Below are 24,469 nucleotides of genomic sequence, written 5' to 3'. Positions count from 1 at the left end.
ATTTGTGTAATGAGCACTGCAGATATTTATCCCTGTCAAGTATGTTTTCTATGTATATAAGTAGGTATTTGATTATTATTTATATCGTTATCCGAGTGCCCATAACACAAGCCTTCTTGAGCTTACCGTGGGACTGTCAATCTGTGTAAAAGTATATTATTATGAACCATGTAAGTTATCTGAATATAAATTGTTAATTTCAGCACTAGAGATAATCAAAATTAAGGAAACTAAGGGAGTGATGATGATTGAATCAAATCAAAGAGAATCGAGTATTATAGAGAGTTACTGGTCGAAGTAAAATGTGTAATCACAGTGCATAGACTGCCATGTCTTGAGACAGGCTTAAAACTTTTGAACCTCAGTTTTGACAATTTGGCCCATATTCTTAGCTTGATATATGTGTTAAAATGTCAAATATCAATATTAGCGCCATCTAGCCGAGCGTACCCCAAAGGACAGGTGTAACGCCATCTAGGCCACCATACCTTTTTCTGTATGGTACTGAGGTACGTTTTTTTCTTAGGCTTTCTCTGTCTATACGCAGTTAAATATGTCTTTGGTTATCATTAAAGTGAGGAAATATTGTTGCGTTCCCGTAAATTTTATTCCCCTGTCAGGAATATTCCCATCACTACTATTCCCAGAAACGAGGATCATACACGTGTATTATTGCGAGTTAGTCACGTAATCTAGCGTTGGTTGTGGAAGTTAATGAGACATGTAGGTACTATTAATGTCCTTATTTCTAACATTAGAAGGGTTATGTAATTTTATTCTTTCCTCGTTTCAAAACAAAAGAGGTTTTACGTGTAGTTAAGCTAGGTTTACACGGGCTTAGTATTTGTTATTAGTATTAGCGATTAGGGGCTCTCAGCAAAGTGACAAGTGGCAAGTATAGCCGTCTACACATGGGTATTAAGATAATAGTATTAGTTACAAGATATTGCCATGGCAACGAAGTGAACTAATCACTGGAGTAGTTGAACTTCACTTGTCAGTAATGTTTACACCACTTGTAATACCTCGCCACACACTCGACGAGCTTCGTGAGAAGTAGCGAGGGAAGTAGGCAGAGGCATAGTGTAGCCGCGCTACTCGTCATGCCACTCGTCATGCTCCTCGTAATGCCCACCGCTCCCTATTTTGTCAGTTTTTTGCGCGAGTCAAAGGGCCGGCAACAATCTAGTGCGTTAATTGCGCGAGTAGGGCAGTGTGTGGAAGGAGAGGTCAACATCGCGGCAGCGCGTGAAGCAGCGCGAGGGGCAGCGCGAGGAGCATAGTGTAGCAGAGGTATAATTAGTATTTTTTGCCGGGGCGATAGATACTTGTCGCTTAGGCGGCACTCGCAAGTAAGCGAGCCAAGCGTTATCAGCGCGATACCTCTTCGCCACGGGTACACTACACCTGCCAGAGTTGTGGTCATGTTTGCCGCCCGTATTGGCTTACACAGCCACGAAAAACGTTGTCGCCCCACCTGACACTGCTTGAATAGGCTATTACGGCCTAGCCACGACAATGGTCTAAGGCGTTTTGCGGCAGCGGCAAGCGGTAAGTCACAAAAACAAAAACGCAACGCGCGCGAGGCATGCCACGACTCGCGCCGCTGTTCGAAAACGCGCGCGGGTTTCACGGGCCTACCCGCGGGAGCGGCGCGCGGGGCGGCGCGCGACTCGAACAACTGTTATGTAGCGCGCCGCGCGGGCGGTGCCACGACATTGGAGCGGCGCGGCCGGCCTAGGCGGCTAGATGGGTCTAGCGATTCCACGCGAAACAAAAGATTTTGTTTTTATTATGAGCGTCTTGAACCCGAAACCATTATTTACTAAAAATTGAAATGTACTTTCGCGTGTGTAGTATGTAATAATGTTTTCAAACATATTTTTGCATAGTATTTATTCGTATTTACTCTTAATTTTTTTCTGATTGGTTATTTATATTAAGTATCATTTAACTAGCCATAAAATAATTGTCCTGTATTTAGTTATCACACATATTTTCTTGTACAAGACGTAATTGACTAATTAAAGCATTCTATGCACTTTAGAGTCATATTAGACAGTAAAAAACATGTTTTTAAATATGAAATCGTCCTGGCCGCTACTAGGCCCTGCCGCCGCTTCTAAAAGTACGTGGCATGGCTAGCGCCCGCGCGCGTTTCCCGCGCAGCCCAGCCGCCCCGCTCGCCGCCTTAGACCATTGTCGTGGCTAGGCCGTTAGAACTTCAAAGCCGAAGATGAAGAAGATGAGTAAATAAAACCGACTGCTATTCACTTGCACTCGCAGTTCCACAAATACTAAGCACTTGTACAATGTGTTTACACGTATGTGACAAGTGATAGTGACACGCACTAAGCAATACCTACTAAGCCTGTGTAAACCCAGCACTAGGGGCGGCTCACTCCGCGATTCTTTCGCCGAGCTATTATATGTACCTATATGCCGGCGGCGCACTCGCGTCCCATTCAGTGGTTACAAATGTCAAAAATTACAAAATTCACGCACGTAAGCCGCGATAGCTGGAAACCCGGGTTCGATTCCCGGCCTCGCTTCCCGGTTCGATGGCTTTTTATTTAGTGTGTGATATCTATTTCATTTTATAAGAAATTATTTTCTAATTTATATCCAACTTACCCGGGCATCCCCTAACGTCATTAAAGCCACTCAATGCTGCTCAGAAGGTTCTAGATCTAGGCGCTTTGTAAAATGTTAATGTTATATACAGTTAATAGTTCACAGATTACACAATCGAAGGAGATATGCCAAGTGTACTTGGACACTAGCTGGAAACAAAGCAAACACATTTAAAAACGATATTTTGCTTACATTTACAATTTAATGTTTATTAACAGAATGCAAGTCTATGTTTACGGTTAGGTAACCAAGTTTTCTGATAATAAATAAATAATAAATACATATTATAGGACATTCTTACACAGATTGACTGAGTCCCACGGTAAGCTAAAGAAGGCTTGTGTTGCAGGTACTCAGACAACGATATATATAATAAACAAATACTTATATACATAGAAAACATCCATGACTTAGGAATAAATATGTGTGCTCATCCGACAAATAAATGCCCTTACCGGAATTCGAACCCGGGACCGCGGCGTATAGTCCTGCGGCGCTGGCTATATTTTGGGTCCTAAGTTAAAAAAATATTAAAGTTGATTTTGTTTTCGTTTATAAATACTTTGCTAACATATAAAATTAAATATTTCGTTTTGGGTCACATTCCTAGGGTGCTTTTTCAGTAATTTGGTAATTTGTGGTTATAATTTTTAATTTCACCTAATGTGGTCAAAAAAATATTCGAGAGAAAAAATGTAACTGTAATGCATTTAGTATGACATTTTTAGCGTGTATACGTAGTTTGTGTTAATTTCCTCGAATGCTATATGACAATTTGTCATACCTAGCACAACAGACGCAAAAAAATATTCATGTTAAAAAAAATTAGTAAAGCCGCATTACCTCTTTTAAATATATCAATAAACTGAAATTGTGTTTTTCTACTCCAATGCTTTATAAAATTTGCGATAATTTAGCTAAAATAGGTTCTTACCATTACAAAAAAATATTAAAGTTACTAGAGTTCACATCTCAATAACTAAAAAGACAGGGTAAATAAGATACATGAATTTGGGTCAGTTTAATAGAATGCTTCGAAAAATAATACGGTATTAATATTTGCGTTCGATCAAGTCAAGCGGGCGCGTCCGCGCGGCCTTGGCGCGGGAGCAGGGAAGGGCAATGACCTCTCTCGACATTCGACAAACCGCACGTTGCGTACAAAACGCAAATTTATTTCAACTGTGCGCCCGAATCACGCTATTTAATGCTAAGCCTGAAAAGGTTGTATTTGATAAGACCACTAGAGTAGCAATTTTAATTAAATATACCTATTTTCCACATGCATCAATAAAATAATTTCATTTCTAAATAATAAATTTAGTATGCAACGTGGAATCTACTACTACTACTGCCAAATAATTAGTTGATTTATCTTCTAAGTACTTTAAAATTATACTTATATTAAGCGTGTCACTCACTATGCTGATTGAAGAGCGCTTTATCTTTCAATATGAATCCACATATATAAAATAATATATAATTCAATGAGCTAACACACGCACCGCCGATTATTTATATTTTATATTGAAGTACATGTGGGCATCGACGTAGGTACGTCTATGCCCACATGTACAGTCGCCATCAGATATATAAGAGCGCCCGAGGTACTCAAAAATATCTGAACACCCCTGTATTGCCTAGGCGTTAGAGGCGTGTTTAGATATTTTTGAGTACCTCGGGCGCTCTTATATATCTGATGGCGACTGTACTTCAAAATATTATATCATAAAACGGTGAGGAATTTATCTGTATAAAATACAGGATTATAAAGCAAAATACAGGATGTACTTTTTATAACCGGCAATACTTAAGGAGGTGAAGTCATATAACTGTTACCGAATACAAAACACTAAGTAAAACTCCATCACAGTAAAAAAAAAACGCCCAATGGACTTGCCTCGCGTGACGTCACGCAGTGTTTTTAACCGTCGCCTCAAATCTCTCAAGTAGGACGGTTCTCAAGTCGTCTGTATGTTTTTTATTTCATGTTTGATCCTCGATATCTCCGTCGTTACTGGACCGATTTCGAAAAAATTTTTTTTGATTGAATGAATATGCATACAGATTGGTCCCACTTTTCTCAGAACCCAGTTCTGATGATGCGATCCTGGAGAAATCGAGGGAACTCCTCAAATCTGAAAGGTGTACATATGGTGATTTTTGTGTTTTTAAAGGAACAGCATGCATTTACGTACGGAACAGTGACATTTGGTGCAGTGGAACTGCTGATGATGGCCAGAACGGAACTCTTCAAATCTGAACGGCACGCTTATAGTGACTTTGGTATTTTTCTAAGAACAGCATGCACTTACATCCAGAACAGTGACATTTGGTGCAGTGGAACTGCTGATGATGGTCAGAACCGGACTCCTCAAATCTGAACGGCACGTTTATAGTGACTTTGGTATTTTTACAAGAACAGCGTGCACTTTCGTCCAGAACAGTGACATTTGGTGTAGTGGAACTGCTGATGACGGCCAGAACCAAACTCCTCAAATCTGAACGGCACGCTTATAGTGACTTTAGTATTTTTACAAGAACAGCGTGCACTTTCGTCCAGAACAGTGACATTTGGTGCAGTGGAACTGCTGATGATGGCCAGAACCTAACTCCTCAAATCTGAACGGCACGCTTATAGTGACTTTGGTATTTTTATAAGAACAGCGTGTACTCTCGTCCAGAACAGTGACGTTTGGTGCAGTGGAGCTGCTGATGATGGTCAGAAGCAAACTCCTCAAATCTGAACATTGAGAAATAATACATAGATTACAAAACGACGTTTAAATAAGACAATTTTTAATCATGTTTCTTATATTTAAAAAAGAAACAACCCCAATGAAAGATCGATTAACGTTGCAAATCATCGTCTAAAACAACAAAGTTTTCATAATTATATTATTACTCATTTCAAAAACAATATCAGTATTCAGTCCTTTCTGAAATATGAAGAACTTCCACAACTTCCATTTTGCATTTTTGAGAAAATTTGGCCACAATAAACAGATAACGTTATTAAAAACGGTAGGCACACTGTTCAAAACTAGTCACTCGTGTATATGAAGTGTACATACACTCGTATATATTAATAAATAATTATCACAACAATACACCATTCATTCATTCTAAATATGATTTCAGAATAATTATCAAAAGTTCTAAAAATATTATTATTTATAATCTAAGTACTAATAATTATTTATGTATTTACATATTTTAATCACAGTCTTAGCTTTCCTACATCACAAAAATATATAGAGGTACCTCAATTTGTTTCATTCGCAATAATTATAAATTATTTTAGAAATATTATTATTTATTTACAATGTTTTAATAATTGTTTATATATTAATTTGTTTCATTCGAAATATGATTTTCATATTTTTTTATTTACCAATTTAAATCACAGTCTTAGTTTTCTACATCACAACAATATAGAGATATAGTATGAATTTTCTGAGATGCACTATTTGCTTCTGCCGTAATCTGTCTAACAAAGGCCGTTGTTTCTATTATTCACTGCGGCTAGATACCGTTTAAACGGCACGTGCCATAGTCTCAGTGTAGTTAAAAACAACTATCATGATAGCAATAAGGTTCAAATTTATTAAACAGTTTGCAGGTAACTTTTTTTGAAGATGACAAAACTTATTATCTCCGAAAGGACTTTTTATGGATTTGAACCTTATTGCTATCATGATAGTTGTTTTTTTAACTACACTGAGACTATGGCACGTACCGTTTCAACGGGAGCTAGCCGCAGTGAATAATAGAAACAAACGCCGTTGTTAAACAGATTACGGCAGAAGCGAAAAGTGCATCTCAGAAAATTCATACTACTCGTATACCACAATTTGTTTCATTCGAATTATTATTTCACGATAATTATTGGTTATTCTAGAAATACTATTATTTCTCTACAATGTTTTCATAATTGTTTATTTGCCAATTTAAATCACAGTCTTAGCTTTCCCTCATCACAACACAACAATATATTATATCTACTTATAATTATTACGAATGAATATTTTACAATAATTATTAATTATGAATATCTATTGGACTTCACTTTACAAGATTTAGGTATTTATGCAAAATGCTAAGCGAGCCAAAATGGCTGATTGGCTTAATTACTATTAAGCCAATCTTTATCCTATCCTACCTGTCGTTAAAACAAAGATGAAATAAAATAACTTAATTCTTTGCATGTTAATTTGGTTAAATATAACTTATATATTTTCTTTAAGAATATCATATACTTTTAAATGAGCAATTCTTGTATATTCATTTTTTTATCTTTTCTATATTCTATTTTTTCAATTTTTTCTATTTTTCTATTTCTTTTTCTATCTATTTCTATATGATATAAAGCTGCAACCCGACTGACATTTTTCCAAAAATAGCCAGAAGGAGATTTTGCAAGTGGCAGTATTTGGTGTGGCTGTGGTAGTATAGAGGTTGATCTAGCGACCCCGGAAGAATCCGACCGTCGGTCTACCGGTTCCGGGTAAAAAAATGTTGGACGGCCTGGCCAAACGGCAGGAGATAGCCTGGGGGTGCTCGACCAAAATGTCATAGAGGACCCTGGGCAGTTTTTGACTCCGCCATTTTTTTTTAAAATGGCCGACTTTTTTTTTGAAGATTTTTCAAGTTTGTCGTAGTGCTCAAATTTTGGTTGTAGAATCTCCAAGAGGCCTTGATTGGAATAAAATAAAAAAAATTGAAAAATACTACAAATGTGAGAAAACTGGCCACTTTTGTTTTGTATGGCAACTTTTAAACGGTAAGAGATAGCGGGGGTGCTCGACCAAATGTCATACAGGTATTTAAGTAGAAAAAAGTTGCATTAAAAAAATCAATATGGCAGACTTTTTTTTTGAAAAATTTTAAAATGGTCCTAGCGCGCTGAGATTTGTCACACGGGTGGACGGCCACCCGAAGATTAGCTTCTCTGAAATTTGTTATGTAGGGGTTCTCGGGGTTGGAAAATCGATCTAGCGTAGCCTTAGGTCCCGGAAAACGGCGAATTATGGAGTTTTAATGAGTTTTTCTTTCGCGTTAGTAAACGTAAAATATGGTCGCTAATTTCGCCGCGCGCGCATCGGCTCCGCTTAGCTCAGTCGTACGAGGTCGGTCTAATGTTCGCAGACAGATTGCAGGTGTCAGGGTTTCGAATCCCGGCCAGAAACTAAGTTTTAATTTTTTGTTTTGTTTTTTTTTTGTTCTTGTATTTATAAGTTTTTTTTCTAAAGACGTGATATAATAAAATAGAATCGTCCAGCTATTTTAGGATATTATTTATTGATTGGCTGCAAGGAATGCCTAGGATTATTGGCCGAACGGTAATGAACAAAAATTACGCAGTCAAAAGGTTAATTGTCGTTAACCATTAAAAATTAATGAACGCCAATTGTCATTAAAGTTAATGTATTTCAAAAAATAACAAACAAGTTATCATCGTAATTGAAGAAATCGTCACGGTGAGCGCTTGGGAAAGTAGTACCTAAGCTTTAGCTCATGCTGAACCCTGCCTCCTCTTAGCGTAGCGAGCGTATTTGGGTATCTCTTTATGATATCACTGCATGATTTGTTTTGTTGATTTTTACGGCCGAGCGTGTCAAATTTTGTACTGAAGTTGATTCTTGCCTGTAATTTTAAATATGTCTCAGGCTCTTGATTGTTCATAATTTTTGTGTTGTTGCAAATGAATATCACGTAACGAGGCATTTTTTATGTTTTGGTTGACTTCAACTTACAAAAATTGACGCCCGAAAGCTGCAAGCTGCGAGTAAAGACGGACAACTCAGTGGATTTCACTGAGTTCATTTGACACGCTAAGTAGATACGTTTGCTTGGTCTATGGTATATATGACATCAGTGGCAAAAACCATCGTTTTGAACTATGATTCTAATATATATCCATAATTTTAAACAGGCCTATCGCAGCTCTCGTTAAATATTACTTAGATACGAGAGACTAATACGATTGGTCGGCCGAATTGTGATTGATGATGATTGATGATTGAATGATGAATGATTCGCTGAGACGCTGCTGCAAAAGAATACAAATAGATAAACCTTTTCATTAAACTTAACTATCTTATAATTTAATCCGGGGGCACGGCAGTACCCCCGCCAAGTCGAGCACGAAGCCAACACTGCCGTACCATCCTTTTCTGGAACCATTTCGCCGCATTTTCAGGCCCCTATTTGAGAACCTCTGGATAAGACCAGAACGCAGAAATTTTCGTCGTCTAGTAAGCTATAATTACATACTTAAAACCCAAAATTGCAAGTCTGTACGTCGCAACACGAGTGGATAGCCGCCCCAAGATTAGTATACAAAAAGAAAATTTCGAAAAATTCAAAATGGCTGCCTTTGAAGGCCAATTGAAATTTGTAAGGAGGTTTTTTTTAATCGCCATAGCTCCGTAACGGTAGGAAAAAGGTTAAAAGTGCTTGAACTAATGTTGTACAGTTATCTTAGGTCCATCGACTGGCATTTACAAAATTTCAAAATGGTCGACTTTGAATAATTTTTTTTTTATCTTCGGTCCGAGCGCGGTAAAATTTGGCACGTGGTAAAAACGGGGGTCAAAAATAGGAATGAGATTTTTTTTTTGGAAAACTCAAAAACGGTGGCGAGAGGGGACAAAGTCATATTTCCCAAAATCAAAGTCGGCCATTTTGAAATTGTGTAGTTCAAGCTTTTTTGACCTTTTTCCTACCGTTACGGAGATATGGTTATTAAAAAAAAACTTCCATACAAATTTCAATTTGCCTTCAAAGACCGCCATTTTAAATTTTTCGAAATTTTCTTTTTGTATACTAATTCTGGGGCGGCTGTCCACCCGTGTGCCGAATTTCAGCGCGCTCGGACCATTTTGAGATTTAAAAAAAGTCGACCATTTTTTTTTTAAATGTCATTCGATGGATCTCAGATGTCTCTACAACATTTGTTCAAGCACTTTTGACTTATTTGTTCTATTAACGGAACCATGGCGACTAAAAAAAATCTCCACACAAATTTAAATTGGCCTTCAGAGGTCGCCATTTGAAAATTTTCAAAAATATTCTTTTTGAATACTAATCCGTCGGCCGTCCACTCGTGTGCCAAATCTCAGCGCGCTAGGACCATTTAGAAATTTTAAAAAAAGTCGGCCATATTGAATTTTTTTTAATACAACTTTTTTCTACTCCGAGATCTGTATGACATTTGGTCGAGCACCCCCTATTTAAAAGTTGCCATACAAAACAAAAGTAGCCAGTTTTCTCACATTTGTCGCATTTTTATTTATTTTTTTAATTTCATTCTAATCAAGGCTGCTTGGAGATTCTACGACCAAAATTTGAGTGCTCCACGACAAACTTGAAAAGTCGTCAAAAAAAGTCGGCCATTTTGAAAAAAAAAATGGCGGCGTCAAAAACAACCCAGGGTCCTCTATGACATTTGGTCGAACACCCCTCGACTATCTCCCGCCGTTTGGTCAGGCCGCCCAACATTTTTTTACCTGGAACAGGTAGACCGACGGTCGGATTTTTACAGGGTTGCAGGACAAACCTTTATATGGCCACACCAAACACTGCCACCGGCGGAACCTTCTTATGGCTGTTTTTTGAAAAATGTCAGTCGTGTTGCAGATTTATATTAGCTACTACTAGCTTTTGCGCGCGGCGTAGCTCGCGTTAGAAAGAGACAAAAAGTAGCCTATGTCACTTTAAAAAAATCACGTCAATTCGTCGCTCCGTTTTTCCGTGAAAGACGGACAAACAAACAGACATACTTTCGCATTTATAATATTAGTATGGATAGATAAATGTAAGTAAAAAAATTACATACGTATTTTGATTACCATTTTTCTAAGGTAGGGTTAAATTCGAAACCAATTGGGGTAATGTCGAAAGTCTGTAAAAAGGATTCTTATGCCATATAATGAGAATAATAACAATAATGGCTACCGCAGTCTCACCACCTGTGTTTGCACACACGCGCGCGCACACAGACACACGCGGCGGGGGACTTTGTTTTATAAGGTGTACAGATATATTATGCCGCCGTGCGCTTCGTGTCCATTATAAATGAAAATTAAGGAAAATATAGGAAATAATATTCAAGTTACAATTTATTGTTTTTGGGTTTTGTATCCAGTTGCATCCATAAATATTTCCCGTCATAAAAATTACACCATGTATTGTGTAACTAAAAACTGAAATCAATAGTTACAATAATATAATCACGGTGTATAAATAGGAGCGCCGGATCAAATACTTCAATATCGGGACAAAAGGTTCTGGAGTTTCGAGGATTTCGTAGGGAAATGTAAAATAATAGTGCATTAGGGTAATTCCGAAAGTCGTCTAATTACGAAAGTCACATAAAAATCACCATTATTTCCATCATATCAAGATTCCATTTTCGGAATTACCAGATCATTTTTGTCATTCGGAATTACCCTAATGCACCATAATAAAAATTTACGATAGTTTAGCTAGTTTACTTCGTTTATTTTAGATAGTAAACCTTTACGTGTTTTCGACATTTATAATTGGTCTGTTTTCGTTACGAATGTAATAAAGTTCTTAAGGTTACTATGTATAAGTTTTAATTGGGAAGACTTACAAAAAAATCGGGAGAATTCCGCCAAAGCCCGACCCTCTGGCAATCTTAAATTATGTATGACTGCGCACGAGATGTAGGTACCTACGCCTCGGGTCACAGCGCGGCGTCGCGCCAGCGGCATGCGCCAACCTGATTGGCTATCGGTTGCGCGCCACACAGCGCAAAAATTTAAAATACTACTCTATTGCGTTGCGTTTTATTCTGCCAAATATTGAAAACCCATGGATGAAAGTGACCCAAATTAAAAATGATGACTTGATATCATATTATAATAATATAGACGTCAACTTATTAACATGAAAATTTTTTCAGGCTTTGACAGGGTTTTTATTTAAAAAAAAAATTTTTTTTACATAAGCATTGGATGAATGCGACACACTTTAAGAATATATATATATAATAATGTCCTGAATGGTATAAGACTTCACTAACCAACTCTAATATTTTGTTAGGTGTTTTAGGGCCAATATTAGACATTTTTTAAATATCATTAAACCCATGGATGAAAATGACTCAAACTGCATATGTACATCGGCAACCATGTTGCTTATACATAGATACAAATAATTTCTTCTCGAATATTTCTTTGACTGAACACTGCTTAAAAATAGAAATACCTAAATTTCGAGCTAAGCAGGTACCTAGGACGACCCAAAATATTATTTTTATATTTGATCAATAGTCTAAAAACTATATGCAAAAAAGAAGCAACATGAATATTATCGAAACCTCAAAAGTTATCGCTACCCGACTAGTAGCAGGCGGGGTCACTATGCGCTAGGCCGGACCGGTCGTCTAATAATATCAAATAAGTATCTGGCTTTTGCAGGTCGCATTTCGTTCTTGCTTGCCCTTATCCCAAAGCCTTGTTGGCATAGCACGTGTTCTTCTCTTCCACACTGTTCTATCACCGCCATATCACCGCATTTTTAGGGTTCCGTAGTCAACTAGGAACCCTTATAGTTTCGCCATGTCTGTCCGTCCGTCCGCGGATAATCTCAGTGACCGTTGGTACTAGAAAGCTGAAATTTGGTACCAATATGTATATCAATCACGCCGACAAAGTGGTAAAATAAAAAGTGGGAAAAAATGTTTTGTTAGGGTACCCCCCCTACATGTAAAGTGGAACTGCATTTTTTAAATTACAACCCCAACGTGTGATATATTGATGGATAGGTATTTAAAAATAAATAAGGGTTTACTAAAATCTTTTTTTGAGAGGTACTGATTCTGAAGCAGTTTCACGTGCTCTGTCTACCTCTTTTTGAAGGTTGCCGGGTTATTTATGAGCTCGGAAATATAGCCGCTGACAAGGGATTCCACTCCTTGGCAGTGCGCATAAGAAAATACGAAGTAAAGCGCTTCTTGCGAATGTATATTGGGTATTTTTGTATGCGTTTCAACGATGAGTGTCACATCTGCACCAGTATTACTTAATCTGTGCCCACTGCAGGAACTCTAGATTAAAAGCAACTCCCCAGCGAGAAAATAAGCGAAGTATTAAAAAACTAATTATGGAATATGGGGGATGGTTGATGCAATACTTCGCCTGGGAAATGAGTTTTCATAATGAAAAGTAAGTTAAATTAAAAACTAAAAGCGGGTCAAATGTGGTTGAAATGTTATCAATAAGTTTTGAACTATCACGAATTATATTATAACTTTGACGTTTTAAAATAGATACGTTACTCAATGCAAGGACGGTATAATACCGGGAAAGACAAAGCCCATATAATAACCTAACCACAAAATGAAAAAATTTAAAAGACCCCCGAAATAGTGGACCGATTTTCATGAAACATGGCTCAGAACACTCCCGACTAACTCAGCTTTCAAACAAAAAAACTTAATCTAAATCGGTTTATCCGTTCGGGAGCTACGATGCCACAGACAGACATACACACATAGAGACAGACAAACAGACATACAGATACATAGACAGACAGACGGACATACAGACATACAGACAGACAGAGAGACAGGCAGGCAGACAGGCAGACAGGCAGACAGACAGACAGGCAGACAGACAGACAGATAGACAGACAGACAGACAGCGTCGGGGGTTTAAAAAGCGCCACTGTGAAAATCAAACCATGAAATAAAAAGGCATTGAAACAAAATCTTCAGCTAGCTTTTAGTTTTGTTGATCTAATTAATCTATTTATTCGAAAACCTATATAATATATGTATATACCACGTTCAAACAAAACACATTCATTACCAGCGATACATTAATCGAATCGCCTTAACGAGGCCGGACTAGCCAAAGTGACAAACATTGACGCTCCGTGGCCATCGAAACACTGTCTAGCTCTGTCGCGCCACTACTTAAGACAATACAGGAGCGAAAATGCTAAAATGGAAAGGAGCCCCCCCTTTCAACTTGGGAATTTTAGTTATATACAAGTGTTATTAACTAAATTTATCGAAAAAAAAATGTCCATTGAGAACAACTCACTTATAAGATATTTCAAAAAATCTTTGTTTTTCGAAATTTTCATTGGCTCTAGCGTCTTTAAAAATAAAAATATGAAAAAAAATCAAACAAAACAAAACGGTCCGACACATAAAAATTGGCATTTCTGCAATGCGAAACGAAAACGAAACGCCGCTAAAGGTAGTCTAGCTCTGTCGCTTCAATACGCACGAGCGACAGAGATAGATATCTACGAGTGTTTCGTGAGCGTTTGTGCCATTCGGCTACGTACATTATATAATCAGCATAATCGCATCTACTTAGCGTCCTAAACGAACTCAGTCAAAACGTCTAGGTAGTCCGTCCCTATACAAATTTTTAACCCCCGACGCAAAAACGAAGTTTTACGTGTCTGTCTGTCTGTCTGTCTGTCTGTCTGTCCGTCTGTCCGTCTGTCTGTCTGTCTGTCTGTCTGTCTGTCTGTTTGTCTGTTTGTCTGTCTGTCTGTGTGTGTGTCTGTCTGTGGCATCGTAGCTCCCGAACAGATGAACCGATTTAGATTTAGTTTCTTTTGTCTGAAAGCTGAGTTAGTCGGGAGTGTTCTTAGCCATGTTTCATGAAAATCGGTCAACTATGTCGCAGTCGGGGGTTTTTTTTTTAATTTTGTGCTGGCGACCGCGTGCCGGAAGGCGCAGCGTGGGTAAGCCCTCCACAAGCTGGACTGATGACCTGGTGAAGGTCGCAGGAGTCCGCTGGATGCGGGTGGCTCGGACAGATCATTGTGGCAATCTTTGGGGAGGCCTACCTACGTCCAGCAGGACGTCTTTCGGCTGATATGATGATGATGATGATGATGAAATAATTAATAGTTCTGTGACTGCAACGTTGGCTAGGCATCCAGCACAACAATTATCATTAGACTCGTATTTACACATGCACAAGCTTGCAGCTTACATCTCCTTATCTCCCTAATTTAAGGTCCAATTTACGTCACATCAGTTGTAGATACGAATCTCTGCGATTTGTACAATTATCCAGATAAATGGAAGCGGACAAAGTGCTCAAAAATATCGGAACACATCTTTAAGACTTTAGAACAGTATAAATAATAAAGAGTAAGGTCTGTCGGTGTTTTACAGGTTGCACTTCGGGGAGTGTGCTCAAGAGCTACAAGAGCTACACGAGCTTGTTCCACCGTCCCCCATTCTACCATCAGACTCTTAGACGCACGGCCGGTTTCCATCCTTACTTGGTAGATATTCCGCGAATTCGCACGAAGCGCTTTGCTTCTTCTTTTATGCGCACTGCCAAGGAGTGGAATTCCTTGCCGGCAGCTATATTTCCGAGCTCATATAACCCAGCAACCTTCAAATCAAGAGTGAACAGGCATCTTCTGGGCGAGCTCACTTCATCGTAGGCCACGTCTTTGCCTTTGGCTAGTCTGTGGACAAGAGTAAGCCCATTTTATAATAATAATAAAAAAGTGAAAAACTAAAAACTAAACTAAAGAAAACTAAGTAAATTAAGTAAACTACAGACCCATCACGTGCTTGCCTACACTCTACAAGCTCCTTACATCCATTTTGAGAGCAAAAATTAACGCGCATATTGTCGCTAACAACATTCTGGCCCCCGCTCAAAATGGATGTAGGGTTGGGTCCCGTGGTACTAAAGAGCTCCTCCTCATAGACATGACCATTTGCCAACAAGTTCGGCGGAACAAGGGGGCCATCTCGGCCGCTTGGATTGACTATAAGAAGGCCTATGATTCAGTGCCTCATTCATGGCTGGGAAGGGTATTGGAGCTGTATAAACTTGATGCAGCTTTAATATCCTTCCTGGCTGCATGTATGAGGCAGTGGACCACAGTCCTTCGTCAACCAGGAGGCAGAGATGACCCCACTGGTCCGCAGGACTTCATAAGGATTGAGCGAGGAATATTCCAGGGTGACAGTCTGAGTCCATTATGGTTCTGCCTAGCTCTGAATCCCCTCAGCACGCTGCTGAAGGATTCAGGGCTAGGTTGCCGGCTTCGGAGAGAGGGTGAAGTCATCTCTCACCTTCTGTACATGGACGATCTCAAACTATTTGCACCGAACACCCAAGACCTGATGGTGCTATTGAAAACCACAGAAGTTTTCAGTACCGCCATCAGAATGGAGTTTGGTGTCGATAAGTGTGCGGTTATGCATGTACAGCGGGGGAGGTTGTAAATTCAGAAAATTTACAACTTTCTGAGACGATGTCGTTCAGATCTATCTCTGAATCAGAAACCTATAAGTACCTTGGTATGTCACAGTCGTTGGGTATTGAGGATGTTGGCATTAGACGGTCGGTGAAGGAGCGCTTTTTCAGTCGGCTGACAAAAGTCCTTAACAGTCTTTTGTCAGGAGGCAACAAAGTGCGCGCCTTTAACGCCTGGGTAATGCCTCTACTCACATACTCCTTTGGCATACTAAGGTGGACACAGACCGAGCTGGACGCCCTGGATCGGAGGGTCCGGTCACTGCTTACCACACACCGTATGTTACACCCGCGCTCGTCTGTTATGAGATTGTACATCCCACGGAAGTGCGGAGGTCGAGGCTTCCTAAACGCCAAAAATCTCCACAACCGTGAGGTGTACAATCTCAGGAATTACTTCCTTAACAACGAGTGTGGGATGCATCGTGATGTGGTGGCAGTGGACGGAAACCTCACGCCGCTCTCCTTGGCGAAAGAGAACTGGCGCAAACCTGTGGTACTAAGTGCTGCGGACCGCAAGGCGGTATGGGAGAGCAAGCAGCTACACGGGCGGTTCTACAAGGCCCTCACGGGACCCGATGTAGACCTGCTCGCATCGGTGAACTGGTTACGATTCGGGGACCTCTTCGGAGAAACTGAGGGTTTTGCCTGTGCAATTGCGGACGAAGTTATGATGACGAACAACTACCGGAAATATATCCTGAAGGACGGCACGGTCGACATTTGTCGGGCATGCCGCCGTCCCGGAGAATCACTCAGGCATATCATTTCCGGTTGTTCTCATCTTGCTAACGGTGAGTACTTGCACAGGCATAATCTCGTAGCCCGGATCATTCACCAGCAGCTTGCTCTTCAATACGGCCTTGTGGACCGCGAAGTACCGTACTACAAGTACTTACCTGCGCCAGTTCTTGAAAATGGCCGTGCCACGCTCTATTGGGATCGATCTATTATCACTGACAGGACTATTGTAGCCAATAAGCCTGACATTGTGATAATAGATCGACCGCAACGCCGGGCCGTGCTCGTTGACATCACCATCCCCCATGATGAGAATCTCGTGAAAGCCGAGAAGGACAAGTCCAGTAAGTACCTAGACTTGGCTCACGAGATAACCACCATGTGGGATGTTGATTCAACGATCATTGTCCCGATAGTCGTTTCAGCGAACGGTCTCATAGCGAAGAGTCTCGACCAACATCTTAAGAGACTCTCGCTCGGTGGTTGGATCAAGGGTCAGATGCAGAAGGCGGTGATCTTGGACACGGCGCGGATAGTCCGACGGTTCCTCTCTCTGCAGCCCTAACCACCGGCAGCTTGGGCCCTGCCCCGCTGCTGGCGGCACCCTAGGTTAGGTTTTTTATAATATGTTTATATTTTTTTATTGTTTTGTAAGTGGTTTTGTATTTTACTTTTATATTCGTATTATAAATAACCTAGCCTAAGATTTGAAAGAAATAAAGAGGAATAAAAAAGTCATGTACCAGTGAAAAAAATATTTTAAGTTTACAGTATCTGAAAACGTCGAGCTAAAAATACAAATGGTAAGTTATCTTTAAATGAAAGTTATATTATGTTAAGCTGTATGTAACATTTCAAGAACGCAATACAATGTAAATTTCTGGTTTAATAAACTGGCAGCTCGTCATTTTCATACTTATATGAGACTGCATAATAAATGAAAAGTTTCGGTGTGTCTAGACGATGTTTGGTCTCGTACGTTATTCTATTAATAAAAGTATACAGCGTGTGAAGCTAGTACGGCCAAATTTATCAACGATGGTAAGTATAGGACGTAAAAAATGCTTTAAAAGTGGAAAATGTCTAGTGCCTAGTGCATCGATCGCAGACGTTTCAAATCATAAGTTAATAATAAGAAATTTAGGTGGATAACCCTGGCGGGTGTTGCCTCTGCGTGTGTTTCATGATACGGGCAAGGACAACACCCGCTCGGTGTACCCCTTACATTTCATTAAAGTGTCAAAAGGGACTCTAAGCGTTGGCTTCGGCCCCGCGCACGCCTACCGAAGGTCCAGAACACCATTGTTCCGTGATGGGAAAGACATACAAATAGAAATTTAGGTAATAACTTTTACTTAAAATAAAAATAAAAACGTGATCCATACAAAATAATTCGGCCCGCAATGTATTGCAGGAAACCGGGCTAATTCCAATAAGGCCTAGTTACCCTTCGGGTTGGAAGGTCAGATGGCAGTCGCTTTCGTAGAAACTAGTGCTTGCGCCAAATTTTGGGATTCGTTGTCAAAGCGGACCCAAGACCCCCATGAGCCGTGGAAAATGCCGGGATAACGCAAGGAGGATGATGATGATTGTATTGCAAACACACTCGCGTTAAACGTTCGTTGACGTTGACAGTTGTCATTGACTGTCCTCGCAACCATGTTTACAGTAACATTGCTGCATTAAAAAAAAATTAACTATGGAATGAAAGTTAAAAGTAATTTAAAACACCTCTCTATTAATAACAAAACGAATTCGTTGCCTAATTTAATATTTATCGCCCGCATAAACTTTACACGCTGTATACTGTTTGAAGTTGGAAACAAACAAATAACAATTAGTTTTACAATGTTAGAAGTTTACAACGCCCGGCTCATACTCCTACCAAAGGTATAGAGGATTTTTGTCAATATTCATTTTTTATTGGAACTAACGATTTTCTGTCATTTATTTTAATAAAAACGGGACCAAATCTCGTAAAACTCACATTTATATAATAAACACATATTAGTTTTTTTTTTCGTAGGAAATATTTTATTCTAACACAGATGTTCTCTGCAGTTTTGCCGTTTTAAGGATTCGTAATTTCGTATGAGTTTGCAATAAGTATTGATCGCGCACCCAATTTCTCCAACTCTAGAAGTTGGAGAAATTGAGTCGGGTACCCTGTGTCCCGGTGACCTTATGGTAAGAGAAGACGCGGGTTATAGTTTTAATATTTCTAGGTAGATTAGAGTACGCACGCACCCCCGCTACAATAGTTATTTTACACTCGGCCAGGCCTACCTCGCTCTTGGTCTCGATTTAAGTAAGGTAAACTTGCCTGATTCGATGACACGTCTAATTCGGTGAAACAACCAATAATCGTCTTTCGGAATATTCATATTCATATTATTCATATTCATTTATTTGTGTTAATTATACATCGTCAGTCTTACAATTAGGTACATAGGTATATTATTTACAAAGGAATACAAAATGTCAAAATGATGGGTGTCATAAAAAATATAGCGATGACTAAATTAGCAAGTCATCTCAATTAAAACTTTGAAACAATTTTTGTGTTCTATTATTATATTCATCCAAGAATTCAGCTACTGAATAATAGGCCTTTTGGATTAAATGGGATTTTAGTTTTAGAACAAACCCTAAGTTAATTAATTGAAATACGGTTGAATTAATTATTTGAATATGTCTCACGGAAGTTTAACGTGTATAAACCCTAAGTTGGTGCGTGCAGCTTTAATACATATTGGGATCTTATTATAAAGTTTAGGTCCCAATACATGTAAGGAAAGGGCGGTTTTTTTTAAGTCTATGTATTGGCAATTCTAAATCGTATTGCCTCTGGTCACGGAAGCGATTGCTGGTCCAATTTTTTCTTGGAAACATACTTAGATTATGCCTCACATATTTGCCTACCTCCAAAATCAGTATACAGGGTAAAGTAAGGATACGGAGGTCAATAAATAACTGACAAGCCGGCGCATCAGGGGCGGCTCGCGCCATTTTTCTAATAATTTTCTTTTGTATTAGGAATGGCCTGTCCCTGTCAGCAGCCAAGCCCCACAAATCCAAACCATACGACAACACAGAATGACAGTATGCATGGTAGGCTATCATAATAGTACTTCAAAGCTTATATCACCGAATGAGGCGAGTTTACCCTACCTACCCGCTAGTAGTTGCCTCGAGGTAACAAGTGGCCCAAAGGTGCCACGCGCCCACTGGTGTAGTCACGTAGCACGTACCTATTATCTTTCTGAGTTTTACGAAGTAAGTTATTAGTATTAAGGCATGCTGCCAGGCAGAGTGATGGCTGGACCAAAATGTTGACCGAATGGTGGCCGCTATCGGATGTAAGAAGCTCCTGGCATCCGTCGGCTCGTTGGGTGGACGACATTCGAAAAACTGCGGGGCAATTCTGGATGAGATTAGCCCAGGACCGGGATAAGTGGCCTACAGCCGTACACGAAGGGAGGCCTAATGCTCAGCAGTGGGCAATTAATGGCTGAAATGATGATGATTAGTTAAATAAAACGTAGGCATTTGTCGTTGTGGGCAAGTGAACAATCTGTTACGTCAGTAACTTATTAATAAACTGTGACTCGGCGTTAAAATACATCTGCACTCTTGTATAACACAAAACTTTTCCCCGCACTATAGCTAGGAAAGTGCAGCGCAAAAAATGCGTTTATCACAGATTCCAGTAGTTCCACAGGTGGTAAATCATCTTCGTTACTAGATTCACCCACTTTTATCAATTTTAATGCAGAAGACTTATTTTCAAGGTCACTAGTAGATAAAATGCATTTTTACCCGCTGACATCAAAGGATAAAACAAGTGTTTCGGAGATAGTGAGGGGAAAATGTAATTTTGTGTATTGGTAATTTTGTCATCACTTTGTGAAAAAAATTTGGACTGTTTCTTACATTTTGGTTATATGATCAAATTGATCATGACATTTTCTACTTATATAATTTTTAAGAAAAAAAAAACCGCCTTCCTTTGGGGTTCTGGTGATAAATACTTCCAAATGTTGGATTATGTTATCAATTCGTCTGTATATTTTTTAATGTTTGTTATTCGATATCTCCGTCATTTCTCCTCTGCACCAAATGTCACTGTTCTGGACGTAAGTGCATGCTGTTCTTATAAAAATACCAAAGTCACTATAAGTGTGCCGTTCAGATTTGAGGAGTTCCATTCTGACCATCATTAGGAGTTCCACTGCACCAAATGTCACTGTTCCGTACGTAAATGCATGCTGTTCCTTTAAAAACACAAAAATCACCATATGTATGCCTTTCATATTTGAGGAGTTCCCTAGATTTCTCCAGGATCCCACCACCAGAACTGGGTTCTGAGAAAAATGGGACCAATCTGTATGCATATACATTCAATCAAAAAAAAATTCAAAATCGGTCCAGTAACGACGGGGATATCGAGGAACAAACATTAAAAAAAATACAGACGAATTGAGAACCCCTTCCCTTGAGATTTGGAAGGCGGTTAAAAATATTTGTTTTTCCGATTAAAATGACGCGATTAACATAAACTTTACTATGGCTTATATAAAACTCTGTTTATTTATATGTATGATTCTGTAGCACAGCGAAACTTTATTTACTTACTCCTTCAATTTCCGGATTACTAAATGCAGACGTCTTCAAAACATTACCAAAGACAAGAAATCTCCATTTTAAGTGAGGTCTAAAACGTTTTTGGTGAGTGACAGAAAATAAATTGAATATCTTCAATATTCGTTCTTGAATCTTTAAACGGAATCGAAAACCATTTCCGTTACTTAAATAAATGGTGGGAGTAAATATTTGAGGCTACCTAATACCATCCTAATATGCATAAACCAATATTTAAGGTACTCTCATACTATTCCGTCTTCATTAGACTTATATTGACCGGGATATAAACCACGATTACCTTTTTAGGGTTCCGTAGTCAACTAGGAACCCTTATAGTTTCGCCATGTCTGTCTGTCCGTCCGTCCGTCCGTTCGTCCGTCTGCGGATAATCTTATCAGTGACCATTAGCACTAGAAAGTTCAAATTTGGTACCAATATGTATATCAATCACGCCGATAAAGTGCAAAAATAAAAAGTAAAAAAAAAATGTTTAATTACGGTACCTCCCTACACGTGAAGTGGGGATTGTTTTTTTTTTTTCATTTCAACTCCAACGTGTGATATATTGTTGGATAGGTATTTAAAAATGAATAGGGGTTTACTAAAATAGTTTTTTGATAATATTAATATTTTCGGAAATAATCGCTCCTAAAGGAAAAAAGAGTGTCCCCCCACCCCTCTAACTTTTGAACCATAAGTTTAAAAAATATGAAAAAATCACAAAAGTAGAATTTTATAAATACTTTCTAGGAAAATTGTTTTGAACTTGATAGGTTCAGTAGTTTTTGAGAAAAATACGGGAAACTGCGGAACCTTACACTGAGCGTGGCCCGACACGCTCTTGGCCGGTTTTTGATTTTTATTGAGGTCCCGATATTTAGACGCAGTTGCATGCATTATGATCACGGAAATCTGTAAGACGACGGGTGGCGACTAAAACTTTCCTATACCTACACATAATATATTTATACAGATTAAAAACAATGATTTCTCCCAACTTGTCTTATTTTTTAAATAATAAACATTTTTTTCTATTTGCTACTTAATACTCTTTGAAAGTAATTCTAAAATCTTGTCTATGAATGAGTACTTTTATGTACTTTTAAATTATGCATTTCTCCGACGCGAAACGAAAACGAATCGCCGCGAAAGGTAGTCTGGCTCTGTCGCGCCAACGCAAGAGCGATAGAGATAGATATCTACAAGCGTTTCGTTTCGTGAGCGTTTTGTGCCATTCGGCTACGCACGCAGAAGTTTCAATTGAAAACAAAAAAAAAAACTAAGGAATACAAAAGTGTATTTCATATTAGATATTTTTTACCATATTCTTAATAAATATACCTCTAAAATTTTGTCGAAACTGTAAATTAAGCTTACACTTTTACAAACTAAATGCAGAAAAATATTTTTGCCGCACGTGTCATAAAAATACATTTTACTGAAACCGCGTCACCAAGTTCACAAAAAACATACTATCATTGCATAGATTCGCCATAACATGTTACGGAACCAGCTTTATAGCATGTATACACGTCACCACAAATTCTTACTACACCTATGCATAAACCTTCAAAATAAACACACTCCTCACTGCCCACCGTACCACGGTGTTTTCAGTTAAAGGAAATAGTAAATCCGATACGATCCGATACTTAGAAAATTATGTTTAGGAAAATCAACGATAGAGGGCAAACACAATTATATGCCGTAGTGCAAGTTGTTCGCTAGATGTCACTGTTACCCCCGCAAACTGGCTAACGACTTGTCGTAAAACGTATATATTATGTATTTTTTGATGTCCAAATTTTTCGCTAGATGTCGCTGTACCACCTGCAAACTAGCGAACGACATTCTATGGTTAATTATATGTAATTAAATTGTAAATTCTTTTATTGTCATCGTTTTTGGCAAATAAGTCCGTGTAAACCTAGTTATTTATGTGACTGTTTGATGAATGATTACATCAAACCTATTTAAAATGCCGCCATAAATAAGTGGCGTTCCATGTTTTAAGGGCCCATATGCTTTATGTGCTATAAGGAACATTGAAGAATGGAAAGTCACATGAAAAGTTGTCGTAACTTAATAATTGATGGCGCTGCATTCGAAAATATTGACTGATAAGTCTATACCATACTATTCAACATAGAGTATGTTGCAAACTTTCCAAATAAATACACTCCTTGCTGCCCACCGTACACCTGATATATTAGTAGCATAAACCTCTACCGAACACTCGCCGGGAAAGGTACTAAGTGTAAAGGAAAATACCGGCGCTTAGGACGTTTCCTAATTGTTTGTGCAGATTGAAGTGCCATGAACTTAGCATTTGTTTGATGCGAGGAATAAAATGGAACGTTCTAGAAAATTGCTATTTCAGGAAGTTGTTTTAGCTGATAGGATCGTTGTGTGTAGCGCATTGTTATTTATGCGCGGTTATCACGATTTTTTTAACCCTTAAATGCATGAGTTTTTCTTTTAACGACATATGAATATATGTGATAGACAATGGTTTTCTGACTCTGGGAAAAATAATAAAAAAAATATTTAAGATCGATTTTTATACTAAATTAGTGTTTGAAGTTAAATAGGCCAAATCTTATTTATATAAATATATATCGCAATTGGTAAGTTTTATAAAAAAAATGACTGCTATTAAAAAGGTACACTATTTGTGAAACCCCTATGATAAAATGTTTAAACATAAACTAATTACTAACTTCGAAAAAATCAGCCTAACTCACAATACTAATAAAAATCGCAATTATCCTGTTTTTTTACACTTTTCCGCCATCTCATCTTAATCCTTAAATAATAAATAGTAAATCATTATATTATTTAATTTATTTAATTGTTTATTAAATAGTAATAAATAATGAATAATAATTAAGCAATAAATGTGATTGTGGATAGCTACATATCGAGCCACGAGCCATTAAATATATGATGCATATACTATACATCACCATGCATTAAAGGGTTAAGGATTATAACATAGATAGATAAAAAAGGGGAGAAAATAATAGGGGCCCCACTGTCTAAATTGTCTATGTAATCCATTTTGGATGTGGCAACTATTGAGTCACTTTTCTATTAAGCTAGGAACATATTACGCGGACGTCCGCCGTCGCGCGACTGCGGACGCGGGTCTAGACAATGAATATACACTT

The sequence above is a fragment of the Leguminivora glycinivorella genome, chromosome 7 (assembly GCF_023078275.1).
Source record: "Leguminivora glycinivorella isolate SPB_JAAS2020 chromosome 7, LegGlyc_1.1, whole genome shotgun sequence".
NCBI classification, from domain to species: Eukaryota; Metazoa; Arthropoda; class Insecta; order Lepidoptera; family Tortricidae; genus Leguminivora; species Leguminivora glycinivorella.
The sequence above is the reverse complement of the archived record's forward strand: the minus strand, read 5'-3'. Positions refer to the sequence as shown.